The following is a 19,379-nucleotide window of genomic DNA, read 5'->3' as shown; positions in this document are numbered from 1 at the left end:
CACAGCTCCAACATATCTACTCAACAAATTGCATGCTGCTCACACTTATTCTTCCTGTCACCCTGTGAAGATGAGCAGAGAAGACAAAGAGCAACCTCTAGCTTAATCCCTCAGCACAAACCCTTTCCAACAGAGAGAGAACTCTGGAAAACTAGTGGGTAAAACACATAGAAACCCACCAAGCACAATTTTAGCAAAGCAATATCACCAAAGATATAAACACCAGTAAATCCTTAGACAGTGTCATTAGTGACACTGGGATGAGGATGTTTAATGAGTTCAAAGAAATGATAGCACAGATAGCAAAACACAAGAAGGTATGAGAATCTAAATAAATAAATAAATAAATGAATATCATATACTACGTATTTATTTGGCAGGGGAGATACCATGATTATGAAGGTGTTTTTCCTGGGGCAAGGCTTATTCATTGCACTCCAGATATGCTGATTCCTGCGATTTCCCCAAATGTGGGAAACTTACCTGCATGATTTGTGGTTGTGGGGGATTGCAATCACACTCACCTCTAAGGAAAAAAAAAATACCTTATACTACACCTGGAACAATCTAATGTCAATGTAGGTGCATTTGAAGAAAACTTATCTTTACAAATTGATATATTCATGATATTTTTGATAAATATTTAGCCAAATTTATTGTCAAACTTTAAGCATCCTTGCAGTACTTTCATATGAAGTATACTGTTGAAGAGACTTACCAGGTCAACTGCTGTTATATCTCAAGAAGCAGATTCCCTACTTTTTCAAAAAGGTGAACTGAGCCTTTCACATTATTAAAATGAGATTTAACTATCATCTAAATTAAGAAACTTTAAGTTACAAGGAAAAAGAATATCACATATGCCACTATCTTTAAAATGTACATGGCATTTCTGATACATCTTATTCACTGTTCCATAGGATCCAACCTTGAAAACATGGTTTTATTCTTAGCTTTGCTGTATTCTTCTTTTATAGTTTTAAATTAGTACTTTTCTGATCACCTAAAATCACCTATGTTTCAGTCACAATTTTAATTTTATAACAGCCTACATTACTATTTTCAATTTTTTATGTAATTTTGTTTACATTTTACTGATTAATTCTCCCCATCCTTTTTCCTCCTGTGGATGATTAACTCGACATTATGTATATTTTGAGACTAATTCATTTCGCACAATGGAGCTCAATGAATATTTGTTGAATGAATAAAAATCTAGGAAATTCTTTTCTTTGTGATTTTAGTTGTTTATATGGGTCTCACCCATTGTACTCAAAGTTTACCCCTGACTCTGCGTTCAGGGACTCCTGGCAGGGTTTGGGGACCGTATCTTGTGCCAGATCATCTGCATGCAAGGCAAGTGCCCTTTCACCATAGGATATTTTTGGCCCCCAAAGTAAGAAATTCTTAAGTAGCAAAAAGTAGAAATAACACAGCATGAATGGTGCCTTAATGCATAGAAAAAGTCAATTAGTTTATTGTATATATGCACATATATGTTTGTATACATACGTGTACAGGTAGATGATAGATAGATAGATAGATAGATAGATAGATAGATAGATAGATAGATAGATAGAAAATGTTAAAAAAAGAAGAAGAAAGCATGGGGCAGAGTAATTACAGTGTATGAGGCAATTGCCTTGCATGCTGCCAACCTGAGTTTGATGCCTGGTATTTGCATATGTTTCTCCAAGCCCTGTCAGGAGTGACTCCTGAGTGTAGAACTGGGAGTAAGTCCTGAGCAAAGCAAGGTGTGACCCAAAAGCAAACAAAAACAAAGAAATAAAAAAGCAAAGATTAGAAGCTATACTATAAATGCTAAAAGTATAGTCAAAACTACTCATACTACTCATTACTGCAATTATGTCACTTTTATCACTTGTCATCCCATTGATCTTCTATTTGCTCGAGTGGGCACCAGTAACATCTCCATTCTTTCCTGTCACTTACTAGTGTAGCCCAATTGCATCTACTTGCTCCAGGAACTGGAAGGACCTCAAACTGTTCATTCAGGGTTTTGACCAAGAAGTTTGACCATCTCTTGTTGGTGGGAGGCCATGCAGTGTTTTGACATCCTGTGCTATCCAGTAAGTAACAACTCTAGTCCAGTGGTTGTCTCTGAATCGCATTACGTGACCAGCCCATCTGATTTTTGACACATTGGCAAACGAGACAGCATCCCTGATTCTTGATTGTCGACATAGGTTGGAACTCCAGATTCCTTCTCTCACTTCAGTGAAACATGATACTCCAAGCATAGCTCTTTGGATTCCTCTTTGGGATACCCAAATAGCATTCTTGTCCTCTTTTCATAGGGTCCAGGACTCTGCGGTGTATGTTAGTGCAGGAAGAATGGTGTAGTTGAAAAGATGTGCCCGGATCCAGAGGTTCTTTGTCCTCTTAACCAATTCTTCAACTCTCTTGAAGGTGTTCCATGCTGCTCTCTTCCTCCTATGCAGTTCTGGTGCCAAGTCGTTCCCCATGTTGAGTTCTCAACCCAGGTACACATAACTGCTGCATTCAGAGATGTTCGTTCCATTAAGAGCAAATGGAATGTCAGGGACTAGTTCGTTTTCATGAACATTGCTTTGCTGAGATTCAGCTACAGTCTGACCTTTCCACATCCGAGGCGGAAGCAACACTTCCTGTGGATTGCCTCAGCTGTGGCAGGCATCGAGGCCACTCCCCGGGAGCCCGGCTAGTGCCAGGGCGTCCTGGAGGGCCTGGCAGGCCACTGGGGGGCGGGTCGCCACAGGGATCCCCCCACGTCCTCTTGTCCCTGCCCCGCACAGGTCTCCCCGAGTGGGACTGCCCCCCCGCCGGCCCCAGTTCCGCAAGGCACCTCGTCTTGGCCGGCGCCTAGCAATTATGTCTGACATAATAATTGGTACAACAGTTCAATATAAAACAAAATTATTTAAAATTGTATATTCTTAGAATTTACAGTTGACAACACCAGGGTTAATGAGTTAAGTAGGCATGAAGAAGTTCCTTTAAAAACAATGTCATAATAAAATCATACCACAAGCAAAAATAATAGTTATCTTAAAGAAAATGTTAATTAAAATAGTGAGTTAAAGTATTCAGTTTCTGCTAACAAACACAAGAACTACACTTTCAAAAAAAGATAACTGAAAAAACTAGATATTTGAGTATGAAAACCTAGGAAAATACACAAAGAGGAGAGTAATATTCAGAATAAAGATTAAGAAAGATTAACATTTCCCAAAAAGAAGTCACATGAAGGGTCTTTGTGTGAGGTAGAGCCTTCTTTAATAGTGTACTAGAATATTACTCTATTACCTTATTTCGATTCAGTAACCACAATTTTGTAAGACCAAATATTCGTGTGGAAAAAGAAGTAGCATATAAACCTAAATTACATTTGTTTTGGTTAACAGAGTACTTATTCACTGCTTTTATCTTATATGCCTAAGTGGTATATTTCTTCAAATAACAACTTCATGTTACAAGTATATTTTAGTTGTTTCTTCCATTTTTCCCCATGCAGTTTTACTATATTTCATATTATTAGGTAAATATTTGTGATATAATATAGCTAAATACTTTTTCCAAAATTACATAAACATTTCTGTAGGAATTCTCTTTAATGTAAATTCATTATACCTTTTACATGTCTACTTGTATAGCAATAAATTGCACTCATAATCTAATTCATAAAAGATTGGGAATTTTTCCTAAAAGAATAACTAAGCAAATCTCTTAATATCTATATACAGAAAAGTGTCTTTTCTAGTAAAGTAAATCAAACAAGAAGTTTTGGTGCAGTGGCCTTGAGTGTCCAATGTCTTTGGAAAAGATGGATTTAATTGATTAGGCAACAAAGTCAAGGGCAAAGTAAAAAAGTGCCAACTGATTTCATTAGAAAGACTCACTCTCTAGAGTGAGTCATGACTTCAGTGGAAATTTACTAGAATAAAACAAATGGTTGGGGGAAATGAAGATAATGAAAGTACAACTTATATTTTATTTTTTTCCAGAGGCTCTCAGATTATTGTTCTTTATTTGTTTTTAAAAATATACAGCATATTCCTAAATTTACTTTAAAAAGATTAAATATGATTTTTTCCAAAAATTTCTTTGTATTAAGTATCTTTATTAGTTTCCTTTATCAAAAGATAATTTGATCAAAATGTGTAAATGAACTATACAAATGGCAATTTTGGGCACTGACTTTCCATTCTTATAGTCTGATTTAAAATCTAGGCTTCATATATCATGAGTAATTAAATTTTAATTGGGTACTTAATCCTCCTGTGCCTCAGTATTTAATGGAACATCAACAATATCAATCACAACTAGAAAATGGTTTTGTTAATATAATATTGCATGTTTTTGGAATAATAACAAAAATAATTAAAATACTTAATATTCTACAAAAATTATTATGTGTATGTTTTATAAAATCATCTATATAATTGTTATGTTTTCCCAGTGTGCAATGCAGAAATTTATAATGCCTTCACAATCGATAAAAAAAAATTCAATCAAAAATATATAAACAAAATCCAGAAAAAAGAACAGCATTTAGCCAAAATTTTAATTTATTAGACTTGTATTTATTTTCTCTAATTATCTGAATCTGGAATACTTATGTTACTTGTAATTTTCTTTTGTTAATATATCTGACATCTCCATGATCTGATGAAGTGCTGGCAAATTAGGTGATGGAAAGCAAGCTATTTCTATTATTATATCAATCAAGGACATAAAGAATCTAAATCTTAAAGTTCCTTTTGATCTCTACTTCATTTTATTTTTATTTTATCAAGCTTATATTGAGACAATCCGATTTAATTCTTTTTTTTAGTTTCTTCACTACTTGGATACAGGAAAACCAAATTATAGCTTAGTTGTAACTTGAAATAAATTAGCTATCAAAATAATAATGATTATGATGATGATAATGATGGTTACGATAATACCACTGGGAAATTTAAATAAAGCACAACATTTCTATTACTAAAAAATGTACTTATTAGCTACCTAATTCAGTCTATCTATAATAGCAAAGTTAACATTGCTAAACCTTATAAGCAAATTAGTTTATCTATTGCAATATATACATATTAAGGAACTGACACAACATATAGAGAGATAGAACTTGTGATAGAAATATGAGGAATATGTCAAAGATAAAATTGCTATAAATGCTAAATATAGAATTTATCTATTTAAGAAATCCAGTTAAAAAAGAACAAAACACTTAGAGACTTAAAGGAAGTGCAACCAAAAGTAGGTATGGTGTTCAATCCTTTTTCTTTCTGTGAAAACTGAGAGTCTAGGATTGCACTGTAGCACTATCGTCTCTTTGTTCATCGATTTGCTTGATTGGGCACCAGTAACGTCTTCATTGTGAGACTTGTTACTGTTTTTGGCATATCGAATATGCCACGGGTAGCTTGCTGGGCTCTGTGAGGGGGACGGCGGAATTGAACTCGGGTTGGCTGCATTCAAGGCAAACTCCCTACCTGCTATGCTATCGCTGAGAGTTTAGGATTAAGAAAACAAATTAAATATACTGACCAGATACTTATAGTTTGGATGGAGCAACATGGAATAAGCCTTTTTTTTTTTTTTTTGGTTTTTGGGTCATATCCGGCGATGCACAGAGGTTACTCCTGGCCCTTCACTCAGGAATCACCCCTGGCGGTGCTCAGGGGACCATATGGGATGCTGGGATTAGAACCCGGGTCGGCCGCGTGCAAGGCAAACGCCCTACCCGCTGTGCTATCACTCCAGCCCGGGATAAGCCTTTTTAATGCATTGGCTTGGCTTTGATGGGACTGAGTAAAATCCTTATAAATGCCTTTCTATATACCCTTGATTTTCTGGATGCACACTGTTCCATTGGTTGATGTACTGGAACAATTCTTGGTCTATTTCTCATTACCATAATAGTAAAGAGAGCCAGAGACTTTTTCTAAAATTTTCTGTACATGTGACATATCGGGCTGGAGCGATAGCACAGCGGTAGGGCGTTCGTCTTTCACGCAGCCGATCCATGTTTGGTTCCTCCGCCCTCTTGGAGAGCCTGGCAAGCTACCAAGAGTATCGCACCCGCACGGCAGAGCCTGGCAAACTACCCGTGGCATATTCGATATACTAAAAACAGTAACAATAAGTCTCACAATGAGAGACGTTACTGGTGCCTGCTCGAAATCGATGAACAATGACAAGTGACAGTGACAAGTGACAGTGACATATCACCATAAATGTTAATTTAATTGTCCTCATCTCACACCATCACCATTTTTCTTCATAAATATGCAGGAGTTTCTTAGGAAGTTTATAATTTTATAAACCAGTATATCACTTATCAAAAAGTGAGACTCACCTCTTCTTTCTGAAGTTTTCATTTTCAACTTTTTCACTTATGCAGAACGGCACAATTCCATACACCTGTGGTCAAAAGACAACATAGTTAAATAGTGATAATTATTATATGGACTGGAAGAAAATTTCTTTTGACCTATGGTGGTAAAAACTCAGTGCTATACAGCTTATACTAACCAAACAAATTCCCCAACTTATAAGACGCTCTCTTTCCAATGAGTCTTTTTTCTATTCAGTGACTTCTGTAATTTAATTATTTACTTATTTATTTAATGAGTTCCAGGTGAAAAACATACAACAGAATAAAGTGCTAAGTGATATATAGAAAAAGCAATCCAATCTAAATAAACCAATTATCTATAAATAAAAATACATTTCATTGGCATCAATTTAACCATGAGGTAAATAAAAAACACTGATTATTATGTAACCAGCCAACAGGGAAAATTATATTCTCATGCAAAATATTCAATTACAATAGAAAGATGAATTTATTTCACAATATGAATAATCCACAGAATATAACATATATGTATTACATTTTAGGAAAATAAAGACACATGTAATTATTTCTGAGATGATATAATGAATGCATTATCTAGTTGTTCCTCAAGTTTAAGAGAATTAAATATCTTAGTGGAATGACTTGTTTTAAATAAGTACAGTGGTAGGTAGTATACTATACCTCCACCAACTACTAAGAAATCTGCATACTGAAAGTAATATAATGAAGAAGATTATGGTGGTAATTCTTGGCAGCACTGTTCACAATAGTCAAGATCTGGAAACAATCCAAGTCCCAAAGAGCAGATGACTGGATAAAGAAATTGTGGTATATAGACTCAATGGAATACTACTTAGCTATTAGAAAATCTGAAATTATGCAATTTGCATTTTATGGATGAAACTAGAGTGTACCATGCTGAGTGACGTCAGATAAGAAAGCAACAGAAAGCCTGCACATGGGCACTAGGTGGCTTTCAGGTCTTACTTCCTGGTCCTACACTCAGGGATCACTCCAGGTGGAGCTCAGGGAACCATAATTTTATGACTGGGATCAAACTTGGCATGAACTTGGCGAGGTGACAAGCAAGTGCGTTACCCAACCTGTTGTACCATCTTGTCATCCTCCTTCTTTTGACTATCCTGAGGTTTACTTCTAGGGTTCTAAGTTTATAACCTTTCTTAAACAGAAAGTCTTAAAAAGATGAATTTATTCTATTTATTCTGAACAATGGAACAATGGTGCTACAGTGCATTCTCAATGTTCCCTTTGTTATACTCTCTGCACTGTATTTTTTGTTTGTTTGATTGGTGGTGTGTGGGTTGGCTTACCCAGCAATGTTAGGTACTTACTTCCCTTAGGGCTTGCTCCTGGCTCTCAGGGATCACTCCCGATAGAGCTTAGGAGGGGAACAGATATGGTGGTGGAAACTAAAGGTAGGTCAGCACATGCTCTTTCATTTTATCTCATTTCATACACATTATCAGCATTATCAGGACTGCTGCTTTAACATCTTTAGATAATTTACACAGCTCTGCTGTCTTAGGAATTGTTACCAAGTGTTTGTTTTGATCAACTAGTGTGAAGGTGCATGTGTGTGTGTGTGTGTGTGTGTGTGTGTGTGTGTGTGTGGGTGGGTGTGTGTGTGTGTGTGTGTACCAAGTCTTTAAGTTTTGATGTGCCACAGTAATATGCCATCTGGTTGGTGGCATGACAATTTGTAATCAAAGTGAAGCTTAGAAGAGACTGAAATGCCATCTCAGCTAATAAAGATAAGCACACTCAAGGGTTAAGAAGGAAAAGAACATGGCTGGTTTGCAGTCCCATAGGGCCCATTGCTATCTGGCTATACTTTGGGGGTTTTGGGGGTACTTGATGGTTGTACATCTAACAATCAGTGAGGATGGTAGAGAAAGCTAGGTTTCTTGTTTGACAGAAATTAAACTTCCCTAATGGTTTTCCCTCAGCTCCTTAATGAGATTTTGATAGAATAAGTGAATTCTCCTCAGGGATTTCCCCTCAAGTTAAATTAGTTTAGTTAGGCCTCCTGCCTATGCCTGCCATCTTTCTGGCAGGAAGTGGTCCAGCAGCATTTCTCCAAAAGCAAATAGTTCCAAACAGACTGGTCTGGCCTGAGAACTCTGGGACCTTCTCAATATTTTGTAGTCCTCCTTCCCACGAGGTTCATAGCCAATCTAGTGGGAAAGTTGCATAGAAGCCCAGCAAACCCAAACACAGAAGGCTCAACCAGTACTAATCAACACAGTAGATCCTCAGTGACTTTAGTAATATTCTAAGACGTAGCAATTCTTACAAATCGACTACTATCAATCAAAGGTTTGATAGATCCATTTTCACTTTAACAAATCACTGTATCACTGTAGCAGTCATCCCGTTGATCATCAATTTTTCTCGAGTGGGTGCCAGTAACATCTCCATTTGTCCTAGCCCTCAGATTTTAGCAGACTCCCTTTAATTGTTCTTCCCAGCAGTGCCACATTGGAGGCTCTTTCATGGTAAGGGAAATGAGACCCATCATTATTACTGTATTTGGCATATCGAATACTCCATGAAGAGCTTGCCAGGCTCTACCGTGCGGGCAGGATGCTCTCGGTACCTTGCCAGGTTCTCCGAGAGGGAGAATTAGGCTATAAGAGTTTGCTGCTTTAACATCTGTACATAATTTACACAGCTCTATTCTTCTTAGAAAGTATTACTAAACATTTGTCTTGATAAATTAGCGTGGATTTATGTGTATATGTGTGTGTGCATATCAAGGCTTTAAAGTTCTGATGTGCATCAGTCCTTCATAACAAATAATATGAAGTAAATCTATGCTTCCAAGGGTGCAGTCTTGAATGAAAAACTGGAGACATTAATGGAGGAAAGGTCACACTGATGGTAGGATTGATGGTGGGATTGGTGTTGGAACAAAAGAACTGAAACAAACTGTATTATGAATAACTTGGCAAATAAAGTGTTATAATTAAAAATAAATTAAAAATTAAATATAGTTAGTAAATTCCAATATGGCACCCACTAGTATTATTTTTAATAGGGTTGTAAGATGTTATCAATATCGTATCTCATAATGGCTCCAGTCCTTGTTTATGTTTGATATCCAGTTTCATTTTCTATTGCTGTGATTTTGGAATCATAGCATTTGGGTGTCAAGTGTTTGATATTATCTTACCTCTTTTTCCCCAGAATAAATTGTTGTTCCATAGAAATATTTTGATTACAGTTTGCTGCCATGTAGAGATATTTCTTTCTTACCTTTGCTTTTCCTTTCTTTAGCCACATCAAGCTGTGTTAAAGGAGTACTCCTTGCTCAATACTCAGGCATCACTCTCGGCGGAGCTCAGTGTTCCACATGCAGTCTTAAGCCTGTGTCAGCTGCATACAGAGCAAGTACCTTTGCCATTGTACTTTCTCTATTCCCAGCCCTCGTAATTTTATTGTTCTCTGTTTTCTATAACCGTGTATGTTGTTTTTTTGCTTCCTATTGTGTAATTTTATTCTTTCCTGGTTGGTTTCTGTGAAGATTGAAGTAAATACTGGTATAAAAGGAGAGAGAGAGAAAGAAAAAGAGTGCCTGTCACGGAGGCAGGATGGCAGGGTGTGGGGGATGGGGTGCTTGTGGGAAGGATACTGGGGACATTGGTGGTGGACAATGTACACTGCTGGAGGGATGGGTGTTGGAACATTGTATGACTGAAACCAGATCATGAACAGCTTTGTAACTCTGTATTTCATGGTGATTCAATGAAATAAATTGCAAAAAAATAAAATGTAAAGAAGCAATAAGAAAAGAAAATCAAAAAAGTAAATACTGGAGCAGATTTGCTGTGGGTGCAGGATTATATAAAAACAGATTCTCCCTACTTGCCTTCTTGGAACTGAACTAAATCTATCATTGCAATTGTTTCTGTTGATAAGTCTGATTTATTTTTATTCCATTGCCTTTATATTCTATATACATATTTGCAATTGGTAATTATTAAATAACTAGCATTACCAAAAATGGGCATTGTAATATTGTTTTATTTTACAAAGTTTTACTTTATCTTAAATTTCCCATTAAATTTTTTAGTATAGATATAGATCAGGAAAATACAATTGCACTTATTTTGAAAATGTCGGTTTTAAGATACATATATGATACCTAAAAAGCTAAGGTTAGCACCCAAGGGTCTAAGCCTTTTTAAGCCCACTTAGAATATACTGCCATATAACCTATTTCAAACGATTTACAGATATAATTAGATTACACACACTTGAGAAAAAGAATGTGATTTCTTTTTCTATTTTAGTCTCCATTATATATTGGATAGCAGTCATGCAGTCAAAATAGAACTGGCCATGTGCTGCTAATATGTGGAGATTGAGCTATTTATGACACACTTGTGTTTCAAAAGAATTTGACCAAAAACCCAGAACAGATTTCAATGCTAAAAGTGATACAACATTTTGGTTTACTTAAGTCAAACTATCTTAAGGATATATATATAATAGAAATATATATATATAACTATATATAATTAATTATATATATAATTGGGCTGGAGCGATAGCACAGCAGTTGGACGTTTGCCTTTCACGCGGCCGACCTGTGTTCAATTCCTCCGCCACACTCGGAGAGCCCAGGAAGCTACCGAGAGTATTGAGCCTGCGTGGCAGAGCCTGGCAAGCTACCCATGCGTATTGGATATGCCAAAAAAGTAACAATAAGTCTCTCAATGAGAGACGTTACTGGTGCCCGCTCAAACAAATCGATGAGCAACGGGATGACAATGACAATGACAGTGATATGTATAATTAATTTTTTAAATCTAAATATTTTTATATCCTTATGTAACACAAGATAAAAAGGGAACTATGCCTACATTTTTAATATTGATTCAAACTAAATTTCAAGACTAACTTTCACTCACAGATGTCTTCATCATTGCTGAGGGTCTGATCCTCTCTCTGTCTCCCTCGTTCTCTATGTCTTACTCTCCATCTGTCTGTCCTTCTGTCTGTTTCTTTTTCTCTCTCTCCCCCCTTCCCTCCTTCTCTCTCTCTTCCTCTCTCTCTCCTTCTCTCTTTTTACTTTCCTCTCAGAAATTTGTGTCTGAGGAGTAAATATTACAAATTCCATACATATGGAGCTGGCAAGTGATCTACTATGCAATTGTAATCAGTTCATTCAAATTTAGAATTCACTTTTAAGCCTGTATATGCATTGGGAGATAAAATGTAAAATATATTATGAAGTCACTGGGACTATCTTGTCATTTAGATATTCTCTGATAAGCTTATGGGAATTATGTCTACCGTATGTCTAAAAGACTTCCTAAGCAAGAAGTTTAAAGGTATTTATAATAATAGCTGCTTTTATCAGAAAACCAATGACTTAACCTAAATATAAATGTACTGTTGGATACACACATATCTATAATTAATCATATTACATATCTATATAATTGTTGTGTAAAACAGTAAGATGGGAAGGTGAATGCAAAATTCTTAGGAATGAAGTTGCAAGACATTACCTTGGGCACAGTATTATATGGTAGAGTGCCTCCTCTCATTGCATTAGGTTGTAGTATATTTGATAAAAGAACATCTTGGACCTATACTTAGGTTAAATTAAATACTCTTCTGTGTATTCATCAGATGGGCACATGCTTGAAAAACCTGATGTGTGAAACTGGATGAGAGGTTCACTGAATATTGATAATAGTAACAAAACTGGCCAAATGTAAAGTATTTCTGGAACTTAGTTTTAATGAATCTGAGATTATAGACTTTTACTTTTATCAGAAATATTATCCAATACAATTGTGAGAGATTTGTTGCACAAATGACTCTTTTATTCTAGAATTACTATAATTTCAAAGGCTACGTGTAGAAATTATTTTTTAACGTTGTTTTCTGGCATTATTGTGCTAAAACACTTTAAGAAGATTTGGTATTCATAGTACTAAATATTTTTAACCACACCACAAAATTAATTCACTATGTCTTTTATTTCATAATAAAAGAACAAACTGGACTCTAATAAATTTTTTAAAATACTTTTTTATTTACTCAAATAATTGCCTTTGTGGGCCCGAAGCAATAATACAGCAGGTAGGACTCTTACCTTGCATATAGATGACCAGGTTTTTATCCATAGCCCCCATATGGTCCCCATCACATTCCAGAATGATCCCTGAGCACAGTGCCAAGAGAACATTATGAGCACTGCTGGGTGTGACTCCCCCAAAAAAATCTTTCCTTTGTATTCTACTAAAAAGAATTATAAATAATCAATCATAGCACTGTTTATGTACGCTCTCATTTTTACTGGAGAAAGCAAAAGAGGAATTTCTTGTTTCAGACAAGAAAAACAGAACAATTTTTCCAATAACCAACCTTAGTAGACATAGCACTGTTCCTTCTTTTGTTGTTGTTTTTAATTTTCTGAAATGACCTGCTCTCTATACTGCATAATTGACTGTGAAAGTTTGATACATTTTGTTTTGCTTTTTTTTTCTCTTTTGATAAACCGAGGAGATGCTGTTCTCCATCTGCTAACAGAAATACCATAAAGTAGAAAATATGCAAAATTTTTCAGGGCATGTTACTACATTAAACCATAAAGAAGTTCTCAGGTTTGTTATTTCTCGTTATAATTTTTTAAAAGGATTAAAGGGGAATGAATAGACTTCAGCCTCTCTAGACTGTGCTCTCAGAGTCAGTCTATTAAGTCCGTAGGTCAGACAAAGGAAACATTTTTCAAAAGGACAACGAAGATGCCTCATTGACCTGGAGCGATAAGGTTATACAATTTTTCCTGGGCACCTAATTTTATCTTTATTTCATTTCCCCAACACTTTCATAACAAAATTCTATTTTATAAAGACTTAAAAATCTTGGGGAAATGTCAGAGAAATGCCTTATGAATATTCACACATGATAAACTTAGTTGTCCATATTTGGCTCTTCCATCATATGTCTCTGCCCCCAGTCTGTCTATACCCCCTCCTCCCTCACCAGAGTAACTAAGTGGCAACTGTGCAGAGCTTCTTTGAAGTCTGACAACTTTAAGATGCAGCACGCTGAGTTGCAGAGGTTTTCCAACCCTTTCCTCAGAGTTCTTGAGTATGATTGAAGTGACTCAGATATAAAGGAACATTAGTTCATAATCATGGCAGAGCCTGGAGAGCTCCCTGTGGTGTATTGGGTATGCCAGAAACAGTAACAAGTCTCACAATGGAGACATTACTGGTGCCCACTGGAGCAAATCCATGAACTATGGGACAACAGTGAAGTGCTACAGTGCTAGTTCATAATATTAACATTTGGTGGTGCTGTGGTAATTAAAGAAAATACTCCAATGTGCTATCAAATATTAACACATTTGAGACCATTGATGTGTTAACTTAAATTGCAAAGTTAATTTGCTTTTGTGCATTTGGCAATAAATTTAACCCTGCTGTCTCTATATTTAAAAGTCTAATAATATGTACTCACTAAGTAAAATGGAAGTTCTGCTCCATTCTTTTTATTTTTCTAATTCCTGTGTGGACACTTCAACACCTTGAAAATGAACCCATAAAGCCCTCAATTTAATTGTGAACCTAATGCACCCAATTAAATAGTAAAACTAGAAGACCACTACGGAGCTCTTATTCTCTTTAGTATGTAATGATCAGTTTATAACAACTTCAAAAATGCAAACAAGGTGATTCTTTGCAAAAGTTTTCACTTTTCTTAGTTTCTGACTATAAAGGGAAAAAAAAGATGTAGAATTGAATGTAGACAACTTTTTAAACTATGTTTTCTTAGGTTTTATATACTGAAAGTCTTTGTAAAAGTTTAGTTTGCCAAACTGGATATTATTCTTTCATTGGAAATGTAAGGGGTGAGATGGCATAGTGGGAAGGAAAATAGACAAGGTGGATAGGAAAGACTTTCATCTTATTATGTCATCCCTGTTCTGGTGAGATTCGAAATTTTCTTATTCACAATCTATACCATGGAAATAGAAAACATAGCCTAACCTTACCTTTCAGGCATTAAAAGGCTAGTTGTTCCCATACCTCACTCATCTTATAAATAAGGTAATATTATATAAAGCATTGTCTTTTATTCTTAACAAATGAGAAGGAAATAAATTTGTTTTGTATTTGATTCTCAAATCTATTAATGTGAATTGAACAAACCTTAGATTTTTTCTGAAATAACTATGGGACGCAATTTTAAGATTTCTAGTGGAGCCCAAAGTTGCCATGCAAATAAGATTAGGAAGATCAAAGTTTTGAAATGACCTTGAAGTCAAAAGTGAGAAAATGTATCCCAGAGAAACAAAAAATAGAATTATTGTAGCCAGAATTATTGAAGCGATTGATATTAGTATTCATGACAATCTTTCATACCCTGCTTTTTAAAAAAAAATGATATGGAGCTAACTTTAGGGGTTAATATAATATAGTATTAAACATCTACATATTTCTCTTTCTCTCTCTCTCTCTCTCTCTCTCTCTCTCTCTCTCTCTCTCTCTCTCTCTCTCTCTCTCTCTCTCTCTGTCTCTCGCTTCCTGGGTCACACCAGGCCATGCTCAGGGTTCTATCATGATTCCATACTTAGAGACCCCTCCTGGCATTGCTATGGGAACCAAATAAGATATCAGGTCTTAACCCTGTCATGTACTTGCAAGGCAATCATTTTCAACTGCTGTATTTTCTCTATGGCCCCAATTATTGATAAAATTATTTTTCACCTATGAGGAATCATTTATGGTTTTGTCTGCTCTGAGGCCAAACAATGAAGAGAGATGCAGAGGGCTAAGAACTTCTAATGGAGCAATCTTCTTATAAAAATGCCTTTCTTTACAAATCACTCTCACTGGCATTGTCATCCCGTTGCTCATCGATTTGCTTGAGCAGGCACCAGTAACGTCTCCATTGTGAGACTTGTTACTGTTTTTTGACATATTGAATATGTCACAGGTAGCTTGCCAGGCTCTGCCTTGTGGGCGAGATACTCTCAGTAGCTTGTCGGGCTTTCCGAGAGGGTGGAGGAATCAAACCTTGGTTGGCCGCGTGCAAGGCGAACACCCGACCCTACCCACTGCACTATCGCTCCAGACCTTCTTTACAAATAATCAGTTAATATGCAATTTGCTTTCGTACTTTTCCAGGGAATGCTTGGGGTACTTTAGTGATGGTACAGTCAGGAATTTTTTAAAGGTCATTAGAGAATTGTTGACAAAATGTAATCTAAATTGTCAAATAAGAAACCATAAAAGTTAACACCTTTATAGTTATGATACCTAAACTATAAATTTAGAGAGGCAGGGGCAGTAGTACAATATTTAGGTTGCTTGTCTTACATTTGACCAACTGAAAAACCATCTCCAGCATCCTGTATTGTTTTCTTACCCACTCCAGGAGGCATACTTGAGCACAGATCTATGAGTCAGCCCAAAACACTTCCAAGTGTGCTCAAAAAAAAAATACACTTAACAAAATAATAATAATAGTAAAAAAGTTATGTTCCTAATTAAATGGTGTATCAGAGACAGTTCAGAAATTTAATTTTTACTTAAGCTTCTACTTTGATAAAAATATGTATCTCTTATTTATTATAATTAAATAATATTAAACATTATTTTGAAGTAAAATATATAATTTCAAAAATGATTATTTAAATAAATATCACAATCAGTATATTTCATGATAGTTTATATTCTGACTTATTTCAGGATTTCTATCTAACAGGTAGAGCGTTTGCCTTGCACACGGCCAACTCAGGTTTGATTCATCTGTCCCTCCCGGAGAGCCTGGGAAGCTACCAAGAGTATCCTGCCCACAGGGCAGAGCCTGGCAAGCTACCTGTGGCATATTTGACATAAGAAAAAACAATAACAAGTCTCACAACAGAGATGTTACTGGTGCCCGCTTGAGCAAATCGATGAGCAACGGGATGACAGTGACAGTGACAGTAGTCCTCTCCAAGCTCCTATCCTTTTTCCTTCACTTTTTTATCACTGATATGTATAAAATATGAACCATATTTTAATTTTTTTCCAGATAGTTGTCAGTATTAGGACTTATTTTGATCTGCTGTGTTTACTTTTTAAGAGCTTAGAAGAAATCTCCTTGTTACTAATCTTGTTACTAATATCAAAGTATGCACATACCGATTCTGAAATTCACCTACATCTCAACCTGAAATGTGAGATCTTTTCTCTCCTTTGGAGAAGCCCACATTCTCCCTGAGTGCTTGATTTCCACCTCTCTCCCCCTCTTATTCCCCTCTTTATACAAACAAAGCTTATTTTGTGGAGAAAAAACTAATTTATTAGGGACAGTGTGACAGTACAGTGGCTAGGGTGCTTGTCTTGTACCTTCCACGCATTCTACCCGTGTTTAATCCTTGTCATAGCATATGGTCCCCCAGGCATGTTAGGAGTGATCCCTGAGTGCAGAGCCAGAAATAATCCCTGAGCATTGCCAGGTGTAGGCTGGAAAACAAAATAATAAGAACAAGATGATCCACTTCTTACTTCTTTCATTGTCATGCTCTTTTTTTCCCCCAAACAATTAGAAGTTGCTTGTGTGTGTGTGTAGCTATTTCTGCTGTTATTTTTTTTTTTGGTTTTGAAGTATTCAAAACAGAATTCTGGGTTTTCCATGTCATGTATGTCAAGTAAAGAGTAACTTACCTATTTGGAAAATTTGGGGTGGGGGAATAAAATAATATAGGATCTCAAATCATTTCTTTATTATTTCTATCTATTCAGAAATTAGGGACTCTATTCCCAGAGCATTTCACTTATTAGCTAAGTGGCCAGATCCTGTACATCCTACACAAAATTTTCGAGGCAAATCTTCCAAAACTCCCTAAGTTTGAGGCATAATCCATAGTGTGTGAGGCAGTAATCCATAGTGTTCCTGTATTATAGTACCTTGGATTCCATTTGAGAGGGTATGTGAGGAATCTTGATTGTAAATTGGATATCTATTCACTTCTTATCAGTGATACTGCCAACTCTAAATTCTAGTTGCCATTTTGCATCTAATTTTGGTCTATACACAGAAGTATGACTCTTTTTTTTTTTTTAATTCAGCACAGCTGGACTGGGCTGGAGCGATAGCACAGCAGTAGGGCATTCACCTCTTAGGAGGCTGACCTGTGTTTGATTCCTCCACCCTTCTCGGAGGGCCCAGCAAGCTACTGAGAGTATTGTGCCCACACGGCAGAGTCTGGCAAGCTACCTGTGGTGTATTGGGTATGCCAAAAACAGTACCAAACAAGTCTCACAATGAGAGACGTTACTGATGCCTGTTCGAACAAATCGATGAGCAACGGGATGACAGTGAGAGTGGCAGTGACAGCTGGACTAGTAAATGATAGAAAGATAGTAAAGAAAAAAAAATGAGAAAGAAAGACAGTAAGTGTTAACTCTTATTATCATCTTTACAAACCACAATTTTTGATTTTGTGCCTTGAAGTTAGCAATTAGCCAAAAGAAAAATTCCATTCAAAATAAGTATTATTTTCTCTCTTTACTGCTTTTTACATTTCTTCACCCAGTTCTCTCCTTTTAGTCTGAGAAAAAGGAATTTTAGAATGCTTCAGATTTCTTAAGTTGAACAAGCCCTGACTAGATTTTGCTGTGGCTCTGGAAAAACTGAAGGCCACAGTTTGATAGGTGTATATGAGAACATAGTTACCCATGTATATGCAATTTAAGAAGAACAGAATGCTTATTAATGAACTTATATTAATATATAATATGCATATATACATATATAGTATACATATGTATGTATATATAGAGGGAGCATTAATTAGATTTAAATCATATATTACTGGTGCAAACTCATTATTTTGTTGCAAGAAATTGTATATCATAACTTATGGCATTTTTTCCATTTTGGCCTATGAAATTACAATTTAACAAAACATGACTTAAAATTTAAAGTTAGAGCCACATAAATAGTAGTAAAGTTTTGAAAAACTGACAATGCAGTCTTACAAAATAACTGACCTTTGTGCTTATCTGAAATAAAATGGATCTCATAATCTCTTGATTGCTTTCAAATCTCTAAATCTGGTCACTGCAGAAAAAAATGTACACACACTCAATCAATATTACTGATAATTGCATTGCAGTCAATAAAGTAGAAAAAATGTAAGAAGTTCATACATTTCTGTCAAAATCACACCTCAGCATACTTCAGATACGGTTGATAATGTCTCTTTTGAAATACTTTACATCTTGGGCTAGAGCTAGAGTATAGTGGCTAGGGCACTTGCCTTTCACACTGATGTGGGTTTGATCCCTGGTATTCCATATGGTTCCCAGAGCACAAGAAGACTGTTTCCTGAGCAAACAGTCAGGAATTAGTCTTGAAAACTGCCTGGTTGTGGTCCCAAAACAACAACAGCAGCAACAACAACAATCTTTCCAAATTTCTAAATACTTGCCAGAACTAGTTAATAAGATATACACACTCAAACTGTGTTTATTTCAACAAAAAAGTAAAATGAATATTAAAACTCATATTAATGTATTTTTAAGATGATACAAAAGTTCATAATTAAATAAAACAAAAATGCTATTTTAGAGCTGGAAATTTCTTGAATAATCTTGCAATAAATTCATTTCCAGGACTTGACCAAAGTCAGAAACAACAGGTCCTCTGACTCACAAGACTACATCTACTGCTTTGTTCTTTGAAAAAGTCAATGAATACTATAGGGAACTTTTGATAGTTGTGTCAATTCTATCATTATTTCCAGATTTTCTTCATTAACTTTAGCAAATGTGGCGTCCAACTATTTCCCCTCCATCTTTCCCTTCAAACAACAATTTTCTTGGCAAATAAAGCATCCATAAGCAGATTTGGGTCTGTCTCTGGAGTTTCTGGCAATTGGCATTTTAAGATAAGCATACAAATAAAGGGAGATGGCTTCAGGGCATGCTATATTGGCAACCTTCAATTTTTGTCTCATATAAAGGAACATGGCTTC

General features: G+C 35.8%; 1 non-coding gene across 1 annotated transcript; it reads left to right on the top strand.

The window, feature by feature from the left end:
- Positions 1 to 365: 365 nt before the first annotated feature.
- Positions 366 to 529, top strand: LOC129401465 (U1 spliceosomal RNA). Its single transcript, XR_008628363.1, has one exon. It is a non-coding gene; the product is annotated as a U1 spliceosomal RNA (small nuclear RNA).
- Positions 530 to 19,379: the final 18,850 nt, after the last annotated feature.

This window comes from Sorex araneus, chromosome 1, assembly GCF_027595985.1.
Source record: "Sorex araneus isolate mSorAra2 chromosome 1, mSorAra2.pri, whole genome shotgun sequence".
Lineage (NCBI taxonomy): Eukaryota > Metazoa > Chordata > Mammalia > Eulipotyphla > Soricidae > Sorex > Sorex araneus.
Note: the sequence above shows the minus strand (reverse complement) of the source record. Positions and strands in the feature narration are given on the sequence as shown.